Raw genomic sequence first — 16,901 nt, 5'->3', positions numbered from 1 at the left:
TTCATTCATTCATTCAATCATTAATTAATTAAGTAATTAATTAATTCATTAATTCATTCAATCATTAATTAATTAATGAATTCAATCATTCATTGATTCATTCATTCAATCATTAATTAAATAAATAATTCATTCAATCATTAATTCATTCATACAATCATTAATTAATTAATTAATTCATTCATTCAGTCATTAATTAATTAATTCAGTCATTAATTAATTCAATCATTAATTAATTCAATCATTAATTAATTAGTTAATTCAATCATTCATTCAATCAGTAATTAATTAATTAATTAATTCATTCAATCATTAATTAATCCATTCAATCATTAATTAATTAATTAATTCATTCATTAATTATATCATTCATTCATTCAATCAATAATTAATTAATTCAATAATTCATTCAATCATTCATTCATTCAGTCATTCATTAATTCATTCAATCATTCATTAATTAATGAATTCATTCATTAATTCATTCAATCATTCATTCATTCAATCATTAATTAATTAAGTAATTAATTCATTCATTAATTCATTCAATCATTCATTCATTCATTAATTCATTCAATCATTAATTAATTCATTCATTCATTCATTCAATCATTAATTAATTAGTTAATTAATTCATTCATTAATTCATTCAGTCATTAATTAATTAATTCATTAATTAATTCAATCATTAAAATTAATTAATTAATTCATTCATTCATTCATTTTATTCCATAGATCTTACATGAGCAATGAAGCTTTAAGATGTGGAACAAGTCAAATTTTTACAATATTACAATTACAATTTCTACAAATTTTTACAGTTTTATAATTTAGTAATTTTATACAATTTTTACAATTTTGTGCAATTTTTTACAATATTTTGGCGAGATGTAGTGAGATGAGTGAGGTCCGAGGATTCGCCAAAAGATTACCCGGCATTTGCCTTTTGGTTGGGGAAAACCTCGGAAAAACCCTACCAGGTAATCAAATCAAAGGGGTTGATGCCGAGGACTCGCCATAGACCATCCGGATTCAGTCCCACGGCTGGGGAAAACCTAGGAAGAGACCAAAGACCAATGGGGGATCCAACCCAAGCCCGAACGCAGCTCCGGATCAGCAGCCCAGCGAGTCTGCCGACTGAGCTACATCGATGGCTCTACTAAAAGTATACAATACATAGCCAATCAGATTATTAAATTTACAAACGCAAACGATCGTTCATCAGTTGAGCTATATGTATAATACAAAACAAGTTAATTAAATTTAAGGCATAAACAATTCAACCAGTTGTGATATACAGAAATTGATAATACATATCGTGCAAACTACTTCAAATTACAAACTCAATAGATGAAAGAATAATGGAACGGAGAAAAATTCCCTCCGGCGCCGGGATTTGAACCCGGGTTTTCAGCTCTACGTGCTGACGCTTTATCCACTAAGCCACACCGGATACCACCCCGGCGTCGGACAGAATCGTCTCAGATTAAGCTCCAACTCTTGGGTTCCCTCTAGTGGCCGCCCTCTGCACTACGTCATAGATATCTATGAACGTAGGACCGAAGTCCACACATGTGCTGAGGTGCACTCGTTATGAGTGACTAGTTGGCCGGGATCCGACGGAATAAGCGCCGTCTTAAATCACGAAGTGATTTACGCATATCATATATATTATATTAATGTACCGAAGTACATATGATGTTTCCATGCAGATATTCTGCGTATTATAGGATCCGGACGATTGAAATGGAATGCAAATCTATACTAATAAATCTGTAGCCAAAATTTTTCTGGTAATTTTCGATTTTCCAAAAATAATTGGTGTTAAGATGTATAATTAAGCATCCTGAAACCGAAAATCGCTTTTTTGAAATTTTTGTTTGTATGTCTGTCTGTCTGTCTGTCTGTCTGGATGTTTGTTACCTTTTCACGCAATAATGGCTGAACAGATTTCGATGAAAATTGGAATATAAATTAAGTTCGTTGTAACTTAGATTTTAGGCTACATGACATTCTAAATACCTTATTGAAAAGGGGGTTATAAGGGGGCCTGAATTAAATAAATCGAAATATCTCGCTTATTATTGATTTTTGTGAAATATGTTACATAACAAACGTTTCTTTAAAAATGATTTCCGATAAGTTTTATCCCATGCAAAATTTTGATAGGACTGATATTTAATGAGATAAACGAGTTTCAATATTACAACAACAGCGCCATCTAAGGCAGTGTAATGAAATAAAAAAAAACGACTTCGTCTATAAGGGGACTTGGACAACAACAATCGAAAGCTATGAAACATAGCCTACACACAATGTTTCTGTGTTTCTATGAAGTAATATCGGAAGCTAAATTAACCGATTTGTATAATTAATTATTAATTCACTATTGGAAAGTGTAGTTTCTCTAGATGGACATAATGCTATAATGTTATTACAGTAACTTCTGAGTGAATCGAGGACAGGTAAGATTAAAATAGCATCTTATGCACAGAAAACTTGATAGGCTATTCTGTACATTCGTTTCCTGTATTTCCTAAAATAATTTTTATGACCAAATGAGTGGTCTCTGGACCACAATGATCGTATTTTAATTTTTTTAAATACAATTTAAATTAAGTAATATAATAAACGATTTACCCTTCTATCAAACACGAATGTTCCCTGGATCAAATGTCCTATTTTAATTATGTAATTACTTTATATTTATTTCTAACGGGTGCAGCGGAGCGCACGGGTACGGCTAGTGTTTTAATAAAAATGAAACTGAATCAACAAAGCTTTCTTGACTAGTAACCGTCCACAGAGTTCAACGAAGATTCCATAGTTGGCACAACTGATAACAAGAAAACATAATCATAAAACAATATACCATCTAGCGTAATGTTCAGATGGTACAATAATACATTTGAAGACAGTTGTATTTTCGTAAGCCAATTATTATTGTATTGGAGTACTTCGTTACTTATAATCTTTATATACTTTCTTCTAATCGTGTAATAGTCAATTAAATCCCACTCGAGTTTTGATTTTCTCTAGATAAATCAAAACCTCTAGTGAGATGACTGCTGATAAATTATCTGGCTTTCATTGATCAGGTAATCTTTTTATACTTTGATTTGTATTGTATTTGTAATTGTAAGTTTAATACTCGTATTGTAATTTTATTTGTAACTAGCCGAACCCGTGCGCTCCGCTGCAACCGTTAGAAATAAATATAAAGTAATTACATAATTAAAATAGGACGTTTGATCCAGAGAACAACTTTTACAACAGCGCAAGATAATCTGTATTTTAATACGATTCAATTAAGCATAGTTAAAATTTGGATTATAAATTAATGGATTGCTAAGGTAACGTACTATTACCGCATACTAAATCAATACACTCTCGTTGTTCGTTAATTCTCTGAGATTAAAATGAGTGTACATAAATATTATTTTAAGAAATACAGAAAACGAATGTACAAACTAGCCTATCAAATTTTCTGTGTATAAGAAGCTATTTTAATCTTACCTGTCCTCGATTTACTCAGACGTTACTGTAATAACATTATAGCATTATGTCCATCTAGAGCAGCGTTGTCAGACACAGCCTAAACGGAGCGGAGCGCTCCACTATGCCTGTTCCGAGCTCCGGTGCTTCCACAACATAAGCAAGTTCAAGTTCCGACTCTAGCTCCACAACTGCTTTTGGAGCTTACAACTCTGACACTACTGATCTAGAGAAACTACACTTTCCAATGGTGAAATAATAATTATACAAATCGGTTAATTTAGCTTCTGATATTACTTCATACAAACACAGAAACATTCTCTGTAGGCTATGTTTCATAGCTTTCGATTGTTGTTGTCCAAGGCCGCTTATAGACGAAGTCATTTGTTCTTAATTCATTGCACCGTCTTAGATGGCGTTATTTTAATTTTAAAACTCATTTATCTCATTAAATATCAGTCCTATCAACATTTTTCAAGGAATAAAATTTATCGAAAATTATTTTTAAAGAAACTTTTGTTATGTAACATTTTTCACAAAAATCAATAATACGCGAGATATATCGATTTATTTAATTCAGGCCCCCTTATAACCCCCCTTTTAAATAAAGTATTTTGAATGTCATATAGCCTAAAATCTAAGTTACAACGAACTTAATTTATATTCTAATTTTCATATAAATCGGTTCAGCCATTACCGCGTGAAAAGGTAACAAACATACAGACAGACATACAAACAAAAATTTCAAAAATGCGATATTCGGTTTCAGGGTGGTTAATTATATATGTTAGGACCAATTATTTTTGGAAAATCGAAAATTACCAGAAAAATTTCGGCTACAGATTTATTATTAGTATAGATTGTAACTGTAAATCTAATACTAATTGTAAATTTATTCTTCATATTATAATTGGAATCTCCTGGTAGAGGGGCAGAGAAGGCCTGACGGCCTTATCTCTACCAGGTTAAATAAATAAACACTAAAATACTAGTAAATACTAATACTATTATGTTTGAAGATAGCCATGATGTCATGATGAGTTGCAGATAGTTGCGTTCTTTCCCCAGTCTCTAATCCATTTTAAAATTAATGAATGTTTGTTTCTCAAAATGTAGGACAGCCAAGATTTTTCAGAAAATTCTCACGGACGGCGGATAGAAGGTGAAAATGTAGGACATGTCCGGGATTTCCGGACGTCTGGTAATCCTAGGCTTAGATCTAATGCAAGTTTATTATTTATTACTTCGAGACCTTCTCTTCGCATACACTGCATCATATATGAATATTAAACCCATCTCTCAATTTCCTAATTTTCTTCCGATCTTGTCGGTCACAGGTCTCTGCTGTTGTATTAGATGTTCCACAGAGATACCGACAGTCTCAATTGATCCGTAAATCAGCAGAGGAAGAGTTAGTTGACCAATTTTGTCTGGAAATTTCTCTGTGAGGAACAGGACATTTTAGGTGTCGTAAATATCCAACAAAATGAAAGCTGTACAAGACAAAAAGGAAAGCAATGAATCTGAACTCATGACGCAATGACTATTCAATAAAAAAACTGTACAAGAATGAGGACGAGGACTAGCTTATAAGAAGAGTGTAGCTATACATTATCGGTTGGAGTCTGCTAGAAAATAATTATATGTCCTTCAACGGGCTATTAAGAACCTTAATAATTGTAACAGAACACACTAACTACATTGAACACAGTAAGAAATATTTACAATCAATACAGTACACAAGATCTCAAAACTATGGTCTTTCTACAGAGTGATTTATATTATAGAATTAACATCTTTCTATCTTTCTTTGTTTCTTTCTTTCTATCTTTCTATCTTTCTATCTTTCTTTCTTTCTTTCTTTCTTTCTTTCTTTCTTTCTTTCTTTCTTTCTTTCTTTCTTTCTTTCTTTCTATCTATCTTTCTTTCTTTCTTTCTTTCTTTCTTTCTTTCTTCCTTTCTTTCTTTCAAAACGAATGATGCTAGCCACAATTTGTTATACCTCAAATGTAGAGTATCTTTGGGAGATTACTAACCTCTATAGCAAATGTTGAAAATTCTTTATTTATTCGGCTGGAAATTCACTTAATGACCAGTTTTTAACGTCAAATTAAGCAGGAATTTTGATTCCCTGTCACGAGATGCGTAGATGTTTATTCATTACTAGCCGTACCCGTGCGCTCCGCTGCACCCGTTAGAAATAAATATAAAGTAATTACATAATTAAACTAGGACATTTGATCCAGGGAACATTCGTGTTTGATAGAAGGATAAATCGTTTAATATGTTACTTAATTTAAATTGTATTCAAAAAATTAAAATGCGATCATTTTGATTCAGAGACCACTCATTTGGTCATAAAAATAATTATTTTAGGAAGTACAGGAAACGAATGTACAGAATAGTCTATCAAGTTTTCTGCGCATAAGAAGCTATTTTAATCTTACCTGTCCTCAATTCACTCAGAAGTTACTGTAATAACATTATAGCATTATGTCCATCCAGAGAAACTACACTTTCCAATGGTGAATTAATAATTAATTATACAAATCAGTTAATTTAGCTTCCGATATTACTTCATACAAACACAGAAACATTGTCTGTAGGCTATGTTTCATAGCTTTCGATTGTTGTTGTTCAAGTCCCCTTATAGACGAAGTCATTTGTTTTTTATTTCATTACACTGCCTTAGATGGCGCTGTTATTGTAATTTTGAAACTCATTTATCTCATTAAATATCAGCCCTATCAAAATTTTGCGTAGAATAAAACTTATCGGAAATGATTTCGAAAGAAACTTCTGTTATGTAAACATATTTCACAAAAATCAATAATAAGCGAGATATTTCGATTTATTTAATTCAGGCCTCCTTATAACCTCCCTTTTAAATAAAGTATTTAGAATGTCATATAGCCTATAATCTAAGTTACAGCGAACTTAATTTATATTCCAATTTTCATCGAAATCCTTTCAGCCATTATTGCGTGAAAAGGTAACAAACATCCAGACAGACAGACACACAAACAAAAATTTGAAAAAAGCGATTTTCGGTTTCAAGATGGTTAATTATACATCTTAACACCAATTATTTTTGGAAAATCGGAAATTACCAGAAAAATTTTGGCTACAGATTTATTATTAGTATAGAGTCCTTATCGTTGGCAGTTGTTTTCGACATTTTGTTTTAGTTACTGAAAATGCAGTACACATTAAATCAACGGCTCTTCCTTGTGAAGCAATACTGGATTACGAATTCAATTACAGCTACTCAAAGGGCATACTCAAAGAAACACAATACTGGGTCTCGTAAACACATTGGAAAAAACTGGAGCTCTGAAAGAATATGACAAAAAATATTATACAGAATCTGTACTAATAATAAATCTGTAGCGGAAAATGTTCTGGTAATTTTCGATTTTCCAAAAATAATTGCTCCTAACATATATAATTAACCACCCTGAAACCGAAAATCGCTTTTTTCAAATTTTTGTTTGTATGTCTGTCTGTCTGTCTGTTTGTACCTTTTCACGCGATAATGGCTGAACCGATTTATATGAAAAAATGGAATATAAATTAAGTTCGTTGTAACTTAGATTTTAGGCTATATGGTATTCAAAATAGTTTATTTGAAAGGGGGGTTATAAGGGGGCCTGAATTAAATCAATCGAAATATCTCGCTTATTATTAATTTTTGTAAAAATGTTACATAACAAAAGTTTCTTTAAAAAATGATTTCCGATAAGTGTTATTCTCTGCAGAATTTTGATAGGACTGATATTTAATGAGAAAAATGATTTTTAAAATTAAAATAACGCCATCTAAGGCGGTGTAATGAAATAAAAAACAAATGACTTCGTCTATAAGGGGCCTTGGACAACAACAATCGAAAGCTATGAAACATAGCCTACAGAGAATGTTTCTGTGTGTTGTATGAAGTAATATTGGATGCTAAATTAACCGATTTGTATAATTAATTATTATTTCACCATTGGAAAGTGTAGTTTCTCTAGATGGACATAATGCTATAATGTTATTACACTAACTTCTGAGTGAATCGAGGACAGGTAAGATTAAAATAGCTTCTTATGCACAGAAAATTTGATAGGCTATTCTGTACATTCATTAAACTATGGTTGCATGTAATAACAAATAAGAAACATGTTAAAGGAAATTATCATTGCACCAAATGAGTGTCTCTGGACCAAAATGATGGCATTTTAATTATTTAAATACAATTTAAATTAAGTAATATATTAAACGCTTTATCTTTCTATCAAACACGAATGTTCCCTGGATCAAACGTCCTATTTTAATTATGTAATTACTTTATATTTATTTCTAACGGGTGCAGCGGAGCGCACGGGTACGGCTAGTAGTGAATAAACATCTGCGCATCTCGTGACAGGGAATCAAAACTTCTTCTTAATTTGGCGTTTAAAACTGGTCATTAAGTGAATTTCCAGCCGAATCAATAAAGAATTTTCAACATTTGCTATAGAGGTTAGTAATCTCCCAAAGATACTCTACATTTGAGGTATAACAAATTGTGGCTAGCATCATTCGTTTTGAAATAAAGAAAGAAAGAAATGTGTTCGTTCTACAGGGTGCGTCAGAAAGAACGGATGGATTTCACATGGCAAGAAAATTGTAAAGATTCATCAAATCAAAAATTTATTGTTATCAACATATTCACCAATACACGCAGTTTATTTATGTAAAACAACATTATCCATATGATGTCCTTGGCTTTCAATACAGGCATCGAGGCGTTTTCTGATGTTCGCCATCACTTTCACAGTCATAGCTGGTGCAATTGCCACGATTTCTTCACGAATCGCTGTCTTCAGTTCGTCCAGTGTATGTGATCGATGTTTACAAACTTACGCCTTCAAATGGTCCCAAAGAAAGAAGTCGCAGGGCGCGAGATCTTACCGTAGCCTCGGACAATCTCAGTGCAATAGAATTTCGTCCAGGTGATTTCTTCTTTAATGTTGAACCTGTGATACGAAATGAAGCCACCCACCGCAGAATTGTATTCCGAGTTGGAATCCTAGCGTGACATCCGATGTCGAAATGAGTCCTGAGTGGCGATCACAGACTCTTCATTTTTCAAAAATGTCTCTGCGATGAAAGCACGTTGTACACCAGACCAACACCATGTTCTCAGCTGAAACTGCATTCTATGGCTGACCCAACAGTCGTGGTCCCCCTCACTATATCTCTCTCCTCGTTGCGTATCGATAGTTTGAAATCCATCCGTTCTTTCTGACGCACCCTTTATATAAATCGCTCTGTACTTTCTATTTTGTTTCCATAACAATATTTTACAGAAATAATGCATTACTATTGCCTTGCCCTTCCAAACGAGACTCTGTTTTCTAATAAGTAAATGAACCGTGACCAGCCATATGAAATTTCTACTCTATGTTTCACAAGAAAAGAAAACATGGCCTTGTTTAAACTACGATAATATAACAACAGATAACAGGAACAAGACTCATTATGAGAGACGGTCGGCTACTCCAAGCTTTCGATTAATATATGAACGAACACATACAATTTGAAAGGTACGCAGCATTATAATGAAGTATCACAGGTTCGAATTTTTCTCACTGCTTGGATATTTATCTCGCACCGCCTTGAAAGACTTAAACCACACTTAACGACAGAAATCGCATGAAATACAAGAAAAGCAGCATCTGTGTGGCGGAATGGATGGAATCTGTAGGCACGGGCTGCCTGGAGCCCTGTACGCGAGCATTTTTATGTACAACATGTGTCACTTTACTTCGGAAGGTTTTTAAAGCAGGTGAAATACTGCCATCTGCCACCACTATAAACCAGCTGTGCACCAACGCCAGTTACGCAGTGACGAATGTTAAGTACAGTGACTGAAGTAACGGTCGGTTAAGATATTCATCAACACAGGAATCAATATTCTAACTTTTGTTTTGTATAAATTTTTCAATTAAATTAAAGTCTAAATCAGTTTTACGTCCGTGTAGATTATATAGAAATATATTTCAAGGTACAACCACAGTTCAGATAGTTGACAACATAATAATTATGTAAACAATAAAAAAAATTCCTCCATAGTGGCTGGGACATTTTACCAGAATAAAAGACAATCATGTAGACCTAACAAAATTAGTCCTAAATCATTCAAAACCAGAAGGTAGACGAAAAAATGTTGGTCGACAAAAATCAAGGTGGCTTGATTACGTAGAAGAAAATTTGAGAAGTTTGGGGGTGGAACAATGAAGTCTAAAAGCTTTGAATCATTCCATGTAAACTTTGGCATAACCAATACAATTTTAAACTTACTTTTATGATTATTGGCATCTAACAACCAAATACTGATCGTACATGTTCTGTAACATTTCAGACTTTTAAATTAAAAAAAAAAAAAAGAGATAAAATTAAAAGTCTTGAATTTACTAGACGGCCTCCAGATATGGAGGGTAGCTGTGAATATTTTGAATAAGCAGTCGCGGACAGCCGATGAGGGGTGGTCCTCCAGCTTGGGGGTTGCGCGAAGGGCTAACAACCCATCACCGTAAAAAATAGTTTGTTACGAAACCTCAAAATCTGAAAGTTAGAATTTATAAAACAGTTATATTACCGGTTGCTCTGTATGGTTGTGAAACTTGGACTTCCACTTCCGAGGAACAGAGGTCAAAGGTGTTTGAGAATAAAGTGTTTAGGAAAATATTTGGGTCTAAGAGGGATGAAGTTACAGGAAAATGGACCTGACATAATTAGAAACATTAAATCCAGACGTTTGAGATGGGCAGGGCATGTAGCACGTATGGGCGAATCTAGAAATGCATATAGAGTGTTAGTTGGGAGGCCGGAGGGAAAAAGACCTTTGGGGAGGCCGAGACGTAGATGGGAAGATAATATTAAAATGGATTTGAGGGAGGTGGGATATGATGGTAGAGACTGGATTAATCTTGTACAGGATAGGAACCGATGGCGGGCTTATGTGAGTGCGGCGATGAATCTCCGGGTTCCGTAAAAGTAAGTAAGTAAGTAAGCCTTGAATTTACTATTTATATAGTTGGCTAAACTGTGTTGTGCAACTCACCATTCTTTTGTTTCGAAAGAAGCCATTGTTTATTGTTTATTATTGTAGGGAATTAAATGTTCGTTATAGGTTCTCCAGTATTTATGCTAAATATATTAATCACATTTGCTTTAGCATTGTTAATAGGCGTTAATGTCACAATCGACACATAATATATAAATAATAAAGTTTTTAGTATCTTTAAAATAATTAGAACATATATATATATATATATATATAATTATATCACTTCACATAATTATATATACAGATATCATGGTACACGATTTAAAAATTCACATAGTGTCACAACCGTCACAAAGCGGTCACAACCGTCACATACATTAAACAAAATATATTAAAAAAGGAGCTAGAATATCATATCTATAATTATATGAGCCCTTATGCGTTGCTGTCTAATGTATCAGGAAAACAATAATAATAAGTTGATTACTTATACGAAAACTTCAGAGAAATCTTAGCTTAAAGAACTCTTGTGGGAACTTTATGTCTTGAAATGGTGAAATCCGTCACAAAAAATGCATTTTGTAGGATCTACAGTAGGCATACTTATTATAGGGATTTTGAAGTACTCTGTGATACTGCAGAAATACATTTTGTACAAATTTAAACTTGTAGTTTTATTACGTATTACACGACTATTTCATGGACAATAGTACAAATGTCACAACCGTCACAATTATTATTACTGTTTTGTTGTTGACGTAATCTCTATCCCACTATACATGTAATAATAAATAAATAAATAAATAAATAAATAAATAAGTAAATAAAGTACGTAAATAAGTAAATAAATAAATAAATAAATAAATAAATAAATTAGTAAATAAAGAAACAAATAAGTAAATAAATAAATAAGAAAATAATAAATAAACAAATAAATAAATATACCTTATATAAATAGATATACTTTTTTTATTTTAGTAGGTTATTTTACGACGCTTTATCAACATCTTAGGTTATTTAGCGTCTGAATGAGATGAAGGTGATAATGCCGGTGAAATGAGTCCGGGGTCCAACACCGAAACAAATTCATATTAAATAAATAAACAAATAAGTAAATTAAGTAATTAACAAATAAATAATTATTAAGTAAATAAACAAATAAATCTTAAGTAAGTAAACAAATAAATAAACATTATATAAATATATAAAGAAATAAATGTTAAATAAGCAAAGGAATAAATAAATAAATAATGAAATAAATAAATAAATAAATAAGTAAAATAAATAAATAATGAAGTAAGTAAATAAATACGTAAGTAAATAAGTAAATAAATAAATAAGTAAATATATAAATAAATAAACAAAATAAATAAATAAATAAACAAATAACAAATAAGTAAATAAAGACACAAATAAGTAAATGAATAAATAAACATTATGTAAATATATAAAGAAATAAATGTTAAATAAACAAACGAATAAATAAATAAATAAATTTATTCTGAGCCCAGCCATACAGCTGGGGTACGTAGCAGGGACTGCGATCAGTCGCCCGTCCAGTTCCATCACATGTGAAAGTAAGAGCTTGTTCACGGCCAGTGAACGACCGTCACTGCAACACCGAATTTACATCCTTGTATTACAGGGATCAACGTAGCGATGTGTGGATAATCAATCGTTCCATTGCATGCCGAGGAGAGCAAAAGTTATTATGCGTGCACGCCTCCAAACTGAACGCTTTCTACATCCACGGAACTGTCTTCAAAATATACGTATGTATGTTTTATTAGGACAAATAGCATGCGACCTTTAACGTAAAAACTCCATGCAAACAAAAATAAATCTCCATTAATTTTTACGTATGCATTTCTTTCTTTGGGGTTACTTGAAGTCTAGAGTGTGGATGCAATTGAGTAGGCTTATAGTCATATGTGATATACCATTTTAAAAAGGTTAAAATCGAAGAATAAATTGGAAAAAAAATACGTAATTTTTCTCCCAAAATCAGTAAATTTATAATGGACGAGCATTGGAATTAGAACAAGTACATATACCCCTAGTCGGAGGATGAAAATATTAAAATAGATATAGGCCTAATTTGAGTATCGTCATATATGTAATATATCATTTTAAAAAGGGAAATAAAAATACTTTATTGAAAAAAATAGATCACTATTTTCACCCAAAATGCAATTCAGTTGCCCCTTTTGTGAATAGAGGAGCCATGACAAGTAGTGTGTCAGAAAAGTGGTAGTCTAACGCGCGATTAGGAGTTAAACTGAGTCGTTGCAGCTGTTGTCGACCATATGTCGGAAGCGCATGACGTATACAACACAGTACAGTGCCTAATCAGGGATGTAACGCCGCAGTGCTAATCAGGCAGGGCAGTGCGCCGGTTGAACCATGTGGCCTCCGCCTGCAGGCACCTGAACAGACGGGATCCAAGGTAAGACGTTACTGCCAGGTTTGGGGCGAGCTTCCCCCAAGTACTTCGACTTCCCCTGCCATTATTCCAGTAGCCTACTTAATTCCTGCCATCATCATAAGTTTGGGCTCTATGAACCGGTAGTAGTCTCAAAAGTTTAAAACATTTTATTATCTTCCCACCTAGGATTGCCATTTTTTTTAAAGAAAATACGAGAGACTAAGGAATCGACAAAATTTTATTTAGAATTTGGCAAATTATTCAGTTCAGTTACTAAAAACAACTTTATTCTACACTTCTCCAGCTATGCTTAAATCAAGAGTATTTTAAGAAATTTTTCTCGCGTAATAGTTGAAGTTGATTGCAGTTTGCAGCTCTGATTTCACTAGATGCGCCGTGCTTCTGTTTCGAACATTTGTTCAATTATTGTTCATGAGATAAAACACCTCTTTGTAAGAGCATTACTACTGGTATGCTTAGAACACTTTTTCTAAATCTATAATTATTGCATTTTCATGGAGTATTCAAAGCGATATGGATACGTTTACCGTATTGAAACTTTAATGGGAAAGGCGATTCAAAATGATCTGAGTCTGAAGGTCGACATACCTAAAAAAAAAAAGTGGGATCGGGTCGTGTTCAATACGGATTGAATTGCATGAAAACGGATATCGTATTCAAAACAATTCCAATACGACAAGCGCGTGAACGATCGTAATTTGTTTCATGTGTCAATTGTTTTACCAACAACTTTAATGGGAAAGGGGATTCAAAATGATCTGAGCCTCAAGGTCGATATATCTAAAAAAAAAATGGGATCAGGTCGTGTTCAATACGGATTGAATTGCATGAAAATGGGTATCGTATTCAAAACAATTTCAATACGATAAGCGCGTGAACGATCATCGGGTCGTGTTCAATACGGATTGAATTGCATGAAAACGGGTATCGTATTCAAAACAATTTCAATACGATAAGCGCGAGAACGATCATCAGGTCGTGTACAATATGGATTGAATTGCATGAAAACGGGTATCGTATTCAAAACAATTTCAATACGATAAGCGCGTGAACGATCATCGGGTCGTGTTCAATACGGATTGAATTGCATGAAAACGGGTATCGTATTCAAAACAATTTCAATACGATAAGCGCGTGAACGATCATCAGGTCGTGTTCAATACGGATTGAATTGCATGAAAACGGGTATCGTATTCAAAACAATTTCAATACGATAAGCGCGTGAACGATCATCGGGTCGTGTTCAATACGGATTGAATTGCATGAAAACTGGTATCGTATTCAAAACAATTTCAATACGATAAGCGCGTGAACGATCATCGGGTCGTGTTCAATACGGATTGAATTGCATGAAAACTGGTATCGTATTCAAAACAATTTCAATACGATAAGCGCGTGAACGATCATCGGGTCGTGTTCAATATGGATTGAATTGCATGAAAACGGGTATCGTATTCAAAACAATTTCAATACGATAAGCGCGTGAACGATCATCGGGTCGTGTTCAATACGGATTGAATTGCATGAAAACGGGTATCGTATTCAAAACAATTTCAATACGATAAGCGCGTGAACGATCATCGGGTCGTGTTCAATACGGATTGAATTGCATGAAAACGGGTATCGTATTCAAAACAATTTCAATACGATAAGCGCGTGAACAATCATCAGGTCGTGTTCAATAGGGATTGAATTGCATGAAAACGGGTATCGTATTCAAAACAATTTCAATACGATAAGCGCGTGAACGATCATCAGGTCGTGTTCAATATGGATTGAATTGCATGAAAACTGGTATCGTATTCAAAACAATTTCAATACGATAAGCGCGTGAACGATCATCGGGTCGTGTTCAATACGGATTGAATTGCATGAAAACGGGTATCGTATTCAAAACAATTTCAATACGATAAGCGCGTGAACGATCATCGGGTCGTGTTCAATATGGATTGAATTGCATGAAAACGGGTATCGTATTCAAAACAATTTCAATACGATAAGCGCGTGAACGATCATCGGGTCGTGTTCAATATGGATTGAATTGCATGAAAACGGGTATCGTATTCAAAACAATTTCAATACGATAAGCGCGTGAACGATCATCAGGTCGTGTTCAATATGGATTGAATTGCATGAAAACGGGTATCGTATTCAAAACAATTTCAATACGATAAGCGCGTGAACGATCATCAGGTCGTGTTCAATATGGATTGAATTGCATGAAAACTGGTATCGTATTCAAAACAATTTCAATACGATAAGCGCGTGAACGATCATCGGGTCGTGTTTAATACGGATTGAATTGCATGAAAACGGGTATCGTATTCAAAACAATTTCAATACGCTAAGCGCGTGAACGATCGTAATTTGTTTTATGTGTCAGTTGTTTTACCAACACTGAGTGCAATTGTGTATGTTGAAAAGTCGTGTTATGTCCTAATATTAATATCCATTTTGTTTGCTGTGTCCTAGACGTATGCTATTCAGATATCTCTAGGTTTCAAGTACACGATCCCCGTATTAAAATATTATAGGACCTAAAACGCCTAAGTGAATCATGAACTCCTAGAAATGCCTAAAAGTCTATGTCTGTGCCTGGAAAGCACCTTTTTAGTATTTTGCATATATTTAAAATAAAAATGCCGGTACTAAAAATGAAAAAATGCCCAAAAACTAAAAAAAAAAAAAAATGCTATTTAAAATGTAAAAAAGGAAATTATCTTACAGACAAACACTGGTCTGGCAAGTTCATCCCATATTGGTCTTAGAAGGGGCGGGAAAAAGATTTTACCTAATTTCCTGGAACTGAAGTTGGTTTGAAAAAGTCCATCTGGCATAAAAGAAATGGTAGATTAGGGCAAGAGCTTACAAATTAGTTTCACATCAGTAGATCCCTTTCACTGATAGAATTTGAGTCTTCAATTCAGTAGCACATTGTCAGCACCAGTTCCTTATACATAAATTCCACCTAAAATGGAATATTTTCTAAAATTAAAAGCATTAATGTTAATTTTATTTATACTCCTAAAAGTCCTAAATTTGGATTTTATAAAGTCCTAAATTTCTGACTTTTAGAACATAGAAATCTGTTCCCTACTTAAAATATAGCAATAATATTTTGTATTTTCCTAAAAGCCATTATTACCGTTCTCCATTAATAGCAGGAATATTAAGTTTTTATGAGCCTCGTTAACAAACTCAATATTGTTTGAAGCTAAGTCCTACAGGAAGACCAACTTGCTAACTTGTCGATGATATATTAACCAACATATCTCCTTTCGAAACTTCAGCTTTCTTTTTCAAATCGTTTTCAATACGAATAGAAAGTTGTATGAAAATAGCGATAGGGGAGTCGTAGTCAATACGATACGCGTATTCAAATCGATTTTAATAACTCCATGAAAACTTAGTAAATATTAATAGTGTTTGATTTTAAAGAGGTCAGTATTAAAACCCATCTCTGGCAAGCATTACCTTATAAAAAACTGCACGTTTTAATTCGTCTCTTGAACAACAAAATTCGTCATAAAAAGTAATCATTCACGGAAAAATCAAATGTTCAGAATTAATATTTTTACATTATGCAAATATAAAGTAGAAAGATGCTCGAAGAGAAGAAAAATACGGGATCAGGAGGCTGTTAAAATTAGGGTCAAATACGGAAGATCTAGGGAAATACGGGTAAGTAGCCAACTCTATTCCCACCAGTTTTCTGCTGTTTATTTCCTGCGTTTAAAACAGAGGTGACCAAAACTCGAACGGCAGTGATTACACACGAGAGACAGTCTAAGAAGTAAGGAGACGGGGGAGAGGTACATGGCATGAAAACTACAACCAGTGGCGGTTCGTGCACTGATATTGAGTTCTTCATCAACACCGTGAATAAAAATAGCAAGCTATGCTGTATCAGTAATGTCACTACTGTCA

The 16,901-nt window shown here is 33.4% G+C and overlaps 2 protein-coding genes across 2 annotated transcripts in view; one reads left to right on the top strand and one right to left on the bottom strand.

Moving 5' to 3' along the window:
• snsl (snustorr snarlik) overlaps positions 1 to 16,901 on the bottom strand; it is a 154,719-nt gene that overhangs the window by 43,951 nt on the left and 93,867 nt on the right. The gene's annotated exons all lie outside the window — the stretch shown is intronic.
• Positions 12,834 to 16,901, top strand: part of LOC138714644 (synaptotagmin-5-like) — a 117,107-nt gene continuing 113,039 nt past the window's right edge. The window contains exon 1 of the mRNA XM_069846693.1: positions 12,834 to 12,974. The gene's annotated coding sequence lies outside the window, so the exon portion shown is untranslated. The remainder of the gene's footprint in view (positions 12,975 to 16,901) is intronic.

Source organism: Periplaneta americana, chromosome 15 (genome assembly GCF_040183065.1).
Source record: "Periplaneta americana isolate PAMFEO1 chromosome 15, P.americana_PAMFEO1_priV1, whole genome shotgun sequence".
In the NCBI taxonomy this organism is placed as follows: domain Eukaryota; kingdom Metazoa; phylum Arthropoda; class Insecta; order Blattodea; family Blattidae; genus Periplaneta; species Periplaneta americana.
Note: the sequence above shows the minus strand (reverse complement) of the source record. Positions and strands in the feature narration are given on the sequence as shown.